This window comes from Mesocricetus auratus, unplaced genomic scaffold, assembly GCF_017639785.1.
Source record: "Mesocricetus auratus isolate SY011 unplaced genomic scaffold, BCM_Maur_2.0 Super-Scaffold_100007, whole genome shotgun sequence".
NCBI lineage: Eukaryota > Metazoa > Chordata > Mammalia > Rodentia > Cricetidae > Mesocricetus > Mesocricetus auratus.
The window spans coordinates 71,907,246-71,919,937 of NW_024429191.1; the positions used below are offsets into that span (position 1 = coordinate 71,907,246).

General features: G+C 41.1%; 1 protein-coding gene across 18 annotated transcripts in view; it reads left to right on the plus strand.

Annotated features, from left to right (window-relative positions):
- The window catches only part of Mbtd1 (mbt domain containing 1), a 64,846-nt gene that overhangs the window by 2,153 nt on the left and 50,001 nt on the right, over positions 1-12,692 (plus strand). For 8 of the 18 annotated variants that reach the window (XM_040749480.1, XM_040749497.1, XM_040749487.1 and 5 more), the window contains exons 1-2: positions 50-282; positions 909-969. The exons of 4 other annotated variants lie outside the window; for them this stretch is intronic. The gene's annotated coding sequence lies outside the window, so the exon portion shown is untranslated. Of the gene's footprint in view, positions 1-49; positions 283-908; positions 970-12,692 lie in introns of those variants that run through there. 6 more of the 18 variants (XM_040749494.1, XM_040749495.1, XM_040749496.1 and 3 more) reach the window with 3 other exon arrangements.

Consider the following 12,692-nt stretch of genomic DNA (forward strand, 5'->3'; position numbering starts at 1 on the left):
GGAAGTGGGCCAATCGGGGCGCGGGTCACGGCGCAGGCGCGCTGGGGAGGGAGGGCTATGCTAATGTTGTTGATATCCTGGGGCCACCCGAGTTAAGGGGGGAAATCCGGGGGCTGCCACTGCCGCCACTGGCCCGGGCCCAGCCTGGGGTCCCCCCCTGTAGTCGCCGCGGTCCCGGGGAGAGGCGCCCGCCCCCTGCTCGGGGGGGAGGGGGCGCCGCGGGCTCGGGGAGCACGGACGGCCCCTACCCATGAGGCCCTGATGGAAAACACAAAGGATCTGGTGAGAGCCGAGCGCAGCAGCCGCTTTGTGTGCCAGGTGGGGGGGGGGGACGCCTGCAGCTGCCCGGCCCCGGGAACCCCGCAGCTCGGGGACCCCGCTCGCGGGCCTGGTCCTTCCCACGCCCCCTCCACCTCCAGAGCTCCCCTCCCCCTGCTGGCCGTTAAACGTTCAAGGGGGTTCCCCTCCCCCCCAACTTGAGACTTGGGGTTCTCTCTACTCTCTGGGAGAGGAAAAAAAAATTGAGAAGAAAGTTTTTCTCTGCCCTCCCCCACCCTGTTCTGGCTGAAGAGAGAGACTAGATCGGAGACTTTCTCCCCCTTTTTTTTTTTAGCTGCCAAGGGTGGGAGAGTGGTGTCCCCCCCCTCTCTGGGGTGTGGGGGCAGGCGCATCAGAGTCTGGGGGCTTTGCAGGGGACGAGCCCGCTAGTGTGGGGCCAGTGCCCAGGGCATTTTGCACGTGGAGGTGCTGCTATTGGAAGGGGGCGGGGTGGGCGCGTGTGGGAGGGAGACGTAGGAGTGGTGTCGGGGAGTCGGCGGCCGAGGCTGCCGCTTCAGAAGAGTTCCAAGGCGGTGGGCTTCCGTCCTCCTGTCGTTCTCCTTTGTGAACTAGAAATCCTAACATTTCAGAGTCGGAAGAGTCACTAGAAGTCACCCAAAGCAGCCGCCCCTGCCCAGCTTCTGACAAGTGGTAGGTAGCCTGACCTCTACTTAAACCTGCGTACATAATGACACGCACTACCGCCCGCCCAGGAAAGCACCTTCCATTCTCTTCAGTCCTTCGGATACTTGTTCTTCTGCCCTTAATAGACCCTTCAGCCTCATTCATGCCCTGGTTAAGTTGCTCCCTTTTTTACTTCTCAAATTTGTTCTCACATCCTCCTCACCCACCCACTGCTCATTGGCCTATATTTTCCTGCCAGGAAAGAAGAGCAGGGAAGTGGAGGAAGGGGGATGGGGAGGGTTAAGAGCTAGTGAAGGGCGACTGAAAACTTTGCCGGGTCGGTTGCAAATGTGCTGCTTACATGACTAAAGAGGGTTGATAGTAGTCTCCGGGAAGCTAGAGAATTTATACGTGGGGACTTCATGGCTATCTCACTGGTATTTTTGAGATTAGGAATTTTAACGCCATTTCCTTAGTACTGGCAGTGTCTATTTGCCTCTGCCTGAATCGCTTTTCCTAAGAACGTCTGAAATTGGAATAGGGTTGAAGCTGATACAGGCAATTACCGGTAAAACAAATGATCAGATCTGTCCTTCCCGTCGATTTGACTTGTGGTCTTTGCAAACCCAGTCCCCTCCAAAAAGGGAAGGCTCTGAGTCACAAAGGTGGTTGTTTTGTTTTAACATTTGCTTATTATGGGGTAGGGCATGCTACATTGGGTGTGTGTGGCTCAGAAAACTGGTTGAAGTCCTCATCTCACCTGCCAAGTGGGCCCCAGGAATCAAACCCAGGTCATCAAGGTTTGCAGCAAGACTTTTACCTACTGAGCCATCCTTTTTCCCCCCCTAAAAATTCTTCTATGAGACTTAATGTGTTTATAACATTTTAATGTTTACTTTTGAGTTTTCAGTATTTTTAATCCTCCCTACACTAATATGCAGCAGAATTTGTCACCTAGTAGTTCACTTGCAAATACATATTGGCACCCACTGATGTGCTTAACTCCCAGTATCCCCTGATACTGTTAAAACAAACTTTTTCCTGTTCCTCAGCCTATGCTAGAGCTGTTGCTTTGCTCTTGTGTGTTTCAGACTGTTTACCTCAACACCAAAGAGTGTTTAGAAAGAAAATAGCTGTTTTTGCACCACCCCCTCTGAATAACAAGTGCCTTCTATTTATATAGAACCCCATATTCAAGGATTGCAAATGCCTTGTAGATTAGGGCAAAAGCTGTCTTGAATAAGTGTCTGTTCATAATATCTTCTGGTGAGCCAAGGTTTTTAACCGTTTTGTAACTTTGTGTGAACTTGAGTATACAATGTTTTCTCTCAGGGCTAGTCACTAGAGTTTAATGGGGACTTGGATACTGTGAAAATTTACAGAGCTCCTTACTCATGTCTTCAGAGTTTGAGTCAGTATGAACTTCCAAGTTTTTTTCCTGCTAACTTTAAACATGAACTATCATGACATAATTTGACTGACTTTGGAAGCATTTGCATTCTAAACATACTAAACAGGAACAACTGGTTTTTTGGTTTGGTTTGGTTTCTCTGTGTAGCTTTGGAGGCTGTCCTGGAACTAGCTCTTGCAGACCAGGCTGGCCTCGAACTCACAGAGATCTGCCTGCCTCTGCCTCCTGAGTGCTGGGATTAAAGGTGTGCGCCACCAACACCCGGCAACTAGTTTTATTTTTAAAGAGAACATTGCTGTATTTTTATGACTGGCTATACATGGATCTTCCAGATACTCTTGTCCCTTAGTTACTTTTGTAAATTAAAAACTAAGGAAATGATTTTAAATTATGTTAAAACACAGTATTCAAACTAAAGCATAATTGTCTAAGTATAAACGGTGTATTAATGTCATATCCATTAAAGTACTAAATTACCAAAAGCCAGGGGTGCTCAGGTAATCTGAATAAGCACATTCTAAAATTAGAGAAGTCAACTGTTTTGAATTGCTCCCTATTCCTCACCTTTTAGGTTTCCATGTCTATCTAAGCCAGAAATAGTGGTGTTTGCCTCTAATCCTACCACCCAAAGGTCAGAGTGTACAGCTTTATTTGGGTTATATAGTAAAACCCCCATTTCACAAAAACAACAGAAGATTTAACCTTCTACATAATAGTCAAAGACAAGTTGTCTTTAGTTTCAGAGTTTCAAATACATGACAGGAAAAACCATGAAGACAGAAGAGATTTTAATTATTTACAAGTCTAGATTTATCTTCTAATAGGGTATCCTTAATGGTCCCGGGTAACTTTTTTTTTTACTAATGATGCATGTTTTCCTTTTAGATTATTGTGGAGCTTTTGGTTTTTTGTTTTGAGGTAGGGTCTCAATTATCCCTTCTTGGCCTGCAACTTAAGTGTGGTTCATAGCTATGTGCCACCATATCTCACTTATGCAGTGGTGGTGACTGAACCCAGAACTCCATGTGTGCAGAGCGCTGTTAACAGCCAAGAGCTTACTACTTCTTAATCTTTTTTATTAAGGGTCCTCCCCCCCCATGAATTTACAGTTTCTCTTCTGACTTTGCTAGAAAGCATAATGAAAGATTAGAAGGCTATAAATTTGCTGAATGTAAGAAAGGGGTGCAGTGATAGTCAGGGGAACGCTGGTCAGAAGAGGCTTGAGTTGCACTTTTGCCACTGTTGAGACCCATGGCCTTATGGGATGGCATCAGATGCCTTGATTTTCTCCTTATAGTTGAAGGATTGATATAGAATCATTTGTTGATATCTAATGGAACTTGCTGTAGTGATGGAAATGTGTGTTACCTGTGCTAACCAGTATGGAAGCTGAAGCATTCAATATTTTATCATATTGTTTTCACTTGATGTCAACTTAAACAGCCTTTTCTCTCCAAATTGGACATGTGGGTATTAGAACAATGTAATCACTGGTCTTGTCTCTTGAAGACACTAGTTAAAAACACCCCTTTCCTGGAGGTGGTGGTTGTTAGTCCTACTATAACATTTGAGAATTTGTTGTAGTTCTGGTTTGGATGGGTGTGTTACACGGGCTTGCTCTGGTTTGGGAGGGAGGGTGTGTGTGTGGTCTGATTTGGCTCGCACACAGGCATGCATGTGTATGTAAGCTAAAGGATGGGCGTGTGTGCATGTGTTACATCTATGTATGTGGAAGCCAAAGGTTGACATTGTGTTTATTGTTCTCTACTTACTTTCTGAGACAGGATCTCTAAAGATCTCAAGGATCTGCCTGTCTCCACCTCACTATTGTGACTTCTTTTTTGTGGTGCAGGAGAATCTGAACTTGAGTCCTAGTGCTTGGGCAACAAGCATTCTACCATCTTCCCAGCCCAATTTGATTTCTTGAGACAAAGTCTCATTTAATAGCCCTGGCTGGCTTTGAACTTATGTTTGCCTCAGCTTCTAAATTACTAGGGTTTTAGGTGTGTGCACCAAGCCCTGCTAAGAATCTGTTTAATGTGTGTCCCAGAAAGTTTTTCTTAATGAATTAGTTAGGGAAACACTAAGTTTGGTTCTGAATTGCTTTCCACTCTGATTTGAGCGTTAATTTAGAATTTAGTGCTGCAGAAGTGAGGTCTGAACAAAGCAGGCAAGCTGGCTAGGCTCTCGCTCTGACTTTGTCTTGTTACTCTTAAGACAAGCTGCCTACTCTCTTAGAGCTTTCTCGTCTTCATCTGAAATATGGGGTAAAAATCAAGTCTTAATCTTTTGATAGGGTTTCTGTAGGCTTCCAAAGTTATGATGATCGCTACATTTAAAAAGTGAGGAACTCTGTCAGTTTCTTCCCAGAACTCCTTTTACTGTATAATTGCCACCTCTATTATAAAGCTGTTTGTATATAATAGTTTATTTGAAGTGTTGTAGCTCAATTATTTGACCCTACTTTTTAGTCTAGTCAAAGAGCAGACATACTAAGTTTAGTACGTTTTTATATTTCTGGTGTTTGGCATTATAATTTATTGACTAATGCCTATTACTTTATTTTTAGACTTTAAAATTTTTAATCTATCATTACACATACGAGAAATACCCCTTGTATACATGTATCTAATTCAGTATTGGTTAGCGTCTAGTCAGTAATTACATAACTTTTCATTCCATTTTTATGTATTTGTTTTTTTGTATTTTATGTGTGTGGGCATGTGCATGCCATAGCACGTGTGTGAAGGTAAGAAAACAGCTTGTAGCCTTCCACCATCTAGGTTCCTGGGACTGAAGTCACATCATCAGGTTTGGTGGCAAGTTTCTCTCTACTCATCTTACCAATCATACATGTCTTTTGAGCATCCTGTTCCAAATATATTTTTAAAAGATGGATGCACCAAGGATGTAGCTAAAGGCTATGCTTGCCTGACATTTACAAGGCCCTGAGTTTAATCCCCAACTTATACAAAAAAGTTAAACAATGGTAATGATCTTTAAGACCCTCTAGGCTACTATATTTCCTAACTAAGTTTTATAAAGCCATGTTATTTTTAGTTAGAATTTCAGGTTCATACTTAACTTTATAACTTTTTTTTTCCTAAAGAACTAAAAACCCATTTGTAGTAATGCCCTTCCTTTGTAGTAAGTTATGTTTTCTTAGAAAAGAAAGTGAGAACCAAGTGATTGTAGCATCCAAACTTGTAATACAGATAGAACCAGAAATTGAACTCAGAAGTTTAGAGATTTGGACCTAATAACTAACCAAACTATGCATTTGATTCTGGTGGTGTAATGAGACAGAGGCTAGCAAGAACTAAGTAGCTTTTTAGCTCCTAATTCCAATCATCTCTCTTGAGTTCTCACAAGTTTAAGATTTGAGAAAAATGGCTGGGCAGTAATTCCAGCACTAAGGAGGATTAGTGGATGGATCTCTGAGTTCAAGACCAGCCTAGTCTACAGAGGTCCAGGATAGCTATGCAAAGAAACCCTCTCTCAAACCAAAATAAATAAATAAATAAATAAATAAACAGATCTGAGAAAATATCTAGTATCTCACAGCTTCTCAGATAGTTATGTCTAAGTCCAGCTTGTCCATGTTTTGCATACTTCATATCTATCCATTACTTATCCATTTTGATTATCAGATTGACTGTCAAGGTGTCGCAGGCTGTGTTCAAATACCTTTACGTATATAGCAACCTAACCCTGTATCATCCCACTCTTCATCTCATTGTGTAGGCATTGTGTCATCACTATAAGAGGTGAGCTCAGATTCTGTGAAAGCACAGTCACGTACTTTTATTGCACTATATTGCTGTGATGTTTTATTAGTATTAGATAATGTGTGCATAGTGTATAAATCACGTTGCCCACATAGGGTTCAGAACTATCCTCTCAGTTTCTGCCATTATCTGGGGGATGGGTCTTAGAAGAAATCCCCATAAAGAGACCCACCATGTTTGTTCTTTGTACAAAAATTTAGTGACAGTGTTATTCGTAGTAGAATCTGGATGGAGAAAAGATAAACTGTAATACATGGATAAAATGGAATACTGCTTAGTAGTAAAAGGCATTGGACCATTTGTAGATGTAGTAGCAGATGGGTCTCAAATATGCAATGCTGATTGAAAGAAATGAGGCACAGAAATGTTCATACTTTCCAATCTTTTCCTTGAGACACGATTTCTGTGTAGCCTAAGATGACCTTGTATTTGCAGTCTCCTGCCTCAGTCTTCAGAGTACTGGGCTTCCAGGTAGGTATGCACTACCAATGCCCGGCTCTTAATCTTAAATACAGGTTGACCTTCCCTGATTCAAAACAATCTAAAGTCTGAGGTGTCTTAAAACATTTTGAGTACCATCTGGCACCACACAGGTAGAAAATTTGACCTGACTTGAAATGTTGATAGTCAACTGTCAAAGCATAGGTATAGGAGCTGAGAGGTGGCTTAACAGTTATGAGCACTGGCTGCTCCTTTGGGGACCCAGGTTTGGTTGCCAGCACCTACCTAATGGCTCACATCCCATCTGTCACCCTAGTTCTATGGGATCCAGCATTCTCTTCTGGACTCTACAGGCACCAGACACACAGTACTACACAGACAGACATGCAAACAAAACACTCAAAATAAAAATACATTTTTAAAAAGGGGACCAACAAATGTTATCATGTACCTTTAATCCCAGCACTCAGAAGGCAGAAGCAGGAGCATCCTTGGGAATTCAAGGCCAGCCTGATCCACATAGCAAGTTCCAGGCCAGACAGGCTACATAGTGAAACCCTGTCTCAAAAAAAGAAAAACATAGGTGCAATAAAAATAAGATTACTTCTATGTAAAGACAGGTACTGTAAGACCAACACTTAGAAGGCAAAGGCAAGGGATTTCAAGTTAAAGTCCAGCTTTTAATTACCTAATCAGACTTTGTCTTTGAGGGGTGGGGGAATAAATAGTCTAGGTGTGGTATTCACACCCAAATGCCAGGAAGATTGGCCCAAGGTCAAGACCAGTCTAGACTACAGACTGAGACCATGTCTGAAGCAAAAAACAAAAAACAAAAGCAGTGCTAGTACAACAGGGCTATAATCCAAACTATTCTAGAAACTAGCTGAGCAAATGAGGTCAGTGCTACCTTACCTACAAAATTAGTTTAGGACCTGCCTATATAATTTAGTGAGACCCTATATAATAATAATTATCATAATAGAAGCCAGGCATGGTGACTCATACCTTGTAGTCCCAACATCAGGAACTCTGAAGCAAGAAGACCGCCACAGTTTTGAGGCCATGATGGACTACAGAATGAAACTGTATCTCAGAAGACAAATGATTTAAGTACTTTTATGTATACAGAACATAAATTAATTTTTTGTGCTTAGATTTGATCTCTCCAAGAAAACCCATTTTTATCTGAAATTTTTAATATCCCAAACATTTTTAAATAAAGGTATTTAACCTGTACCATATGATGTATTTCCTTTTAGAAATTGATTCTCATCTAAAGCATTTAAGATAAGAATACCAGGGGTTGGAGAAATGGCACAGTGGTTAAGAACGCTGACTGATCTTGAAGAGGTCCTGAGTTCAATTCCCAACAACCACGTGGTGGCTCATAATCATCAGTAATGAAATCTGGTGCCCTCTTCTGGCGTGCAGACATATATGGAGGCAAGATGTTGTCGTAATAAATAAATAAATCTTTAAAAAAAAATTAAAAAAAAAGAAAAGCCCCAGAAAATCAGCGGCAAAACTATCTTAAAATAATTGGACAAGATAGATATAAAATAATAAATTTCCAGCGGGTGTTGGTGGTGCACGCCTTAATCCCAGCCCTCAGGAGGCAGAGAGAGGCAGGCTGATCTTTGTGAGTTCGAAACCAGCCTGGTCTACAGAGCAAGTTCCAGGATAGCAAGGGCAACACAGAAGTCCTGCCTTGAAAAACCAAGAGAAAAAAAAAAAATTGAGGATCTCCCAAAGATGGGTTTAGACTTACCAAACATCAAATACCTTAGAAAGCCTCTAAAATTATAAAGGCAGAACCTTGCCACATGAAAGTCTAGTGAAACAGTCACCTGCACCATAGCAATGTTCTGTCAATTAACTACATGTACAATGGTAGCCCCATGAAAATTACTATGCTGCTAGAAAATTCCTCTTGCTTGGTGACATCGTAGCTGTAGCTGAAAAAAGTATAACACAGCACTGTCTGCTTCTAGTAATATGCTTCTGGTACCAACAAACCTAGGGTGCTAGTCCTAGCAAAGTAGCATGTGTCAGTGCAGATATAGTACATCAAGTTTGATAGTTAATTAAGGGTCGCGGGTTTGTGTGTCTGTATTTTTGCAGACTAGGGTTTGCTAATTAGATTCCTTGTGTTGTGGGACTGTTAAGACTATTTCTAGGTATCTTTATATGGACATTTTGATACCATTTCTCATATGTGTTAAATATCTAGGAGTGGGAGGATAGCATGTATAGATTTAACTTTCTAGGAAACTGTTTTGCAATGTGCCATTTTATATTCCTAATAGATCATCTTCCCCCACCCCATCTCACCCCCATAATAAGATTTTTCTGCCAACACAGTAAGCCAGATCAAGCCAAATTGAAAAAGTGTGAAAACAGGTATATTGACTGAAACAACTTCCAGGCAGGGTTCTCTGGTCCCATGCCCTGAACTAGAGCTGGGAGATTTCATAGGTTGTAGGTGAGGGGTGCTGATGTGTCTGCCACAAGCTGGATTTGTGCCCAAGTATAGTCAAAAGCTAAGCTCTTAGGTTACTTGGGCCGCTAGCGGCATCAGAGGAAGAAGTTGAAATAGTCACCAAGAATACAGAATTAATCTTTTTGGCACCTAGTCCTTGTTCAGAGACTCTCTGAATAGGCAGGGTTTTGGAGCGGATGGGCTTTTTGGATTGTACAGTAGCAAGCCTGAGGCTCCAAACAATTCCCATCTGCATTGTATTGGCAGTTCTGTTTGCCACATTGGTTTGGTGGATTTATTTTCACTTTGATTGGTGCATAGCATCTTTTGGGGGGTGTCACTTTAGAGTAGTTATTTTTTAAAAGCTTAGCATAAAATACATTGCCTTGTTTGCGCAGAAGCAGCCTCAGAGTTGTCAGGTTTGCTCCAGCTTTATATTGTGTCACATTCTCCTGTGCTTGGCTTAAAAATGTGTTGTTCTGCTTTTCATGACTTCTAAGTATTCAGAATCCACTGCCTATATTGCCAGTAGGATTGATAGATCTGGCCAGTATGTTGGTGTACCCCTTTAGTCTCAACACTTGAGAGGTGAACAGATCTGTATTTGTTCAAAGCCAGCCTGATGTAAGTTTCAGATCAGTCAAGGCCTCATGGTGAGACCCTGTCTCAAGGGTTTTCTGTTTGTTTGTTTTTGTTGATATTGTTTAAAGAATGGTCAACTTGGAAACAAAATTAAAAGTGAAAAGTGAGTAGTGGGTATTAAGCTCACCTGTCAGACATGTCCTGTTATATAATTACAAGCTTGAAAAATCTCCTATATTGAAGTCAGCAATACCAAATTCAAGATAGCCTGGTATCAGGAATGAAGAAACACAATGACAAGTAGAAGATGAGACAGAAAAGCATCTTCTTAGGCACCATGATGATGAAAGCCGAATAAAAAGGTTTTAAATGTTGAAAAGCAGAACTTACCCAGAGTTGAATTAACTGTTAAATCTGTGGGAGTGAGTGGACCTATGTTGTAATTTCCAGAACATGTCCCTGTCACTAATGACAAATGACTATAGGGTAAAGTTCACGATAGAAACCTAGTACTTTAAGTGGTATTTCAGATCAGAGGTGAGATTTTAATAAATGATGTTAGGCCAACTGGTAGCTATTTAAAAACAGATGTTAGGCCGGGCGGTGGTGGCGCACGCCTTTAATCCCAGCACTCGGGAGGCAGAGGCAGGCGGATCTTTGTGAGTTCGAGGCCGGGCTGGACCAATAGCCTCCGAAACAATACAGAGAAACCCTCTCTCGTAAAAACCAAAAAAAATAATAAAAAAATAAAAACAGATGTTAGATCATTCTCATCACTCATGAGAATGAAGTCTAATGCTTCAAAGACTTGAAGATAGAAACAAACTGTACAGACACTAAGAGAAAATGGAGGTGTATTTTTCTGTGTTGCGATTTAGGGAAATTTTTCCAATGTTGACTCAGGTAAATGAAAGGAAATGCTGGTTCTTAGTGAGTGCGTGCTCTGCTAGAATAAGTGCTCACCATGCCGAAGACCCTGAGTTTGGTCTCTAGCATTAGAAAAAATAAATAGCTTGGTACATTTTATCACACTACCCTTCAGGAACCCACCAAGAAAGAGTCTCACTATGCAACTTTGACTGGCCTTGAACTCACAAAAAGAGAAATCTGCCTATTTCTGCTTCCCCGGTGCTGGGTTAATCAGATATTTTTTAATTGCTTGCTAAAAAGTTACATAAGCAAATTTTTCATTTAGATCCATACTAAAAAAATCAACTGTGGGGGGAAAATGTTTTTGACTAAAAATTCAAAAAAGAAAGGTCAAATGATTCATAAACAAAAAAGTATGAAGGTCTGGTTGATAGTGCCTTTGATCCCAACTCTAGCAAAGCAGTTCAAGGTCAGCCTGGATTTCCATGAGTTGAGGAGAGACAGTATAAAGCCTGTCTATCCTGTGTTGAGATATGAGATGCTGGGTTTTAATACTGACCACTAAAGGGGATTAGAATTCCCTAAAGAAATCTATTTCAGAGCTGAAGTTAATATAAAGTAAGCCTGGGATATATTAATATGTTAGAAAAGAGTTAACCAAAAAGTACAGATAGCATGACAAACGGATATATGCACCAGTTCAAGAAGACCTTAGCATCCAAATCAGGGATCATTTGAACCCCAAAATGAGTAACAACAGTGGTGGAAGGAGAGCAGAAGTTAATTTAACTAATAATGAGAAAATGATAGGTAAAGAGTGGTAGGACCTACTGCTGACTGGTCTAGTACTAGAATTGGAAAATAATTTTGCAGCCATCATTATAAAATTATGTGAGATTACTGTAAAGACCAATATTAGCAGGTGTGAGAGTGCACACCTTTGATCCCAGTACTTCCAGGATAGCCAGAACTATACAGAGAGACCCTGTCTCAAAAAAAAAAAAAAAAAAGCCGATCGGGGATGGAGCACACCTTTAATCCCAGCACTCAGGAGGCAGAGGCAGGCAGATCTCTGTGAGTTAAAGAGTAGCCTGGTCTATAAGAGCTAGTTCCAGGACAGCCTCCAAAGCCACAGAGAAACCCTGTTTTGGAAAACCAAACAAACAAAAGAACGGTATCTGCAAATTAGTATCCTGGGGAAAAGATAAGAAAACTAGACTTTACCAACTATTCAGAACTAATGTCACCAGTAAGATGCTGTTAGGGTCTATCCTGTGCCTCTAGATACAGTATTCTATAGACAGAACATCACTTACTATTATGACAGTGTAAAACATTACTTAAAGAAGAGACATCAGCTAAACCCCAAACTGGAAAGAAAATCCTATTAAAAAATGGAAGAACCTGTGTTCTTCCAAAGACTTTATTAAGGTCAGTCAGAATATGGATGGTGGATTAGAAATTGGTGCCCTATTTGCTTGGCTTATTTCTGGGGGTGGTGTTGTGGTTGTTTGTTGATGTTATTTGGGTTTTGTTTGTTTGTTTGTTTTGTTATTTCTATATAATTCAGGCCACCTTGGTACTCGCTCTGTAGCCCATGCTGGCTTCAAACTCAGAATCCTCCTGCCTCACCTTCCCAAATACTAAATTGTAGCAGACCTCACATGACTGGCAGTAACTATATTACTGTTACTAAATTTCCTGAAACTGATAACCATGGTGTAGATATGAAGAAATGTTTTTATTCTTAGGATTGATGTATGTGGTTTAAGTTATGAAGAACAACAAATAGGGCAAAATGTTACTCACTGGTAAATATGAGTGCACAGGCATTTATTCTTCCAGCCTTGCTGAAAGTATGACATTGTTTCTTTCAAAATTGTTTCTTTCAAAAAAACAGCCAGGCAGTGGTGGCGCACACCTTTAATCCCAGCACTCGGGAGGCAGAGGCAGGCGGATCTCTGTGAGTTCGAGGCCGGGCTGGACCGACAGCCTCCAAAAATACACAGAGAAACCCTATCTCGTAAAACAAAACAAAACAAAACAAAAAAATTGTGAAGGACTATACTGACAGATTGTGTTTTTTTTTTTTTCTGGTTTTTTCTTTTTTTTTTTTTTTAGAGATTGGTTTATTTATTTATTTATTATGTATATAGTGTTCTGCCTGCGTGTATGTCTG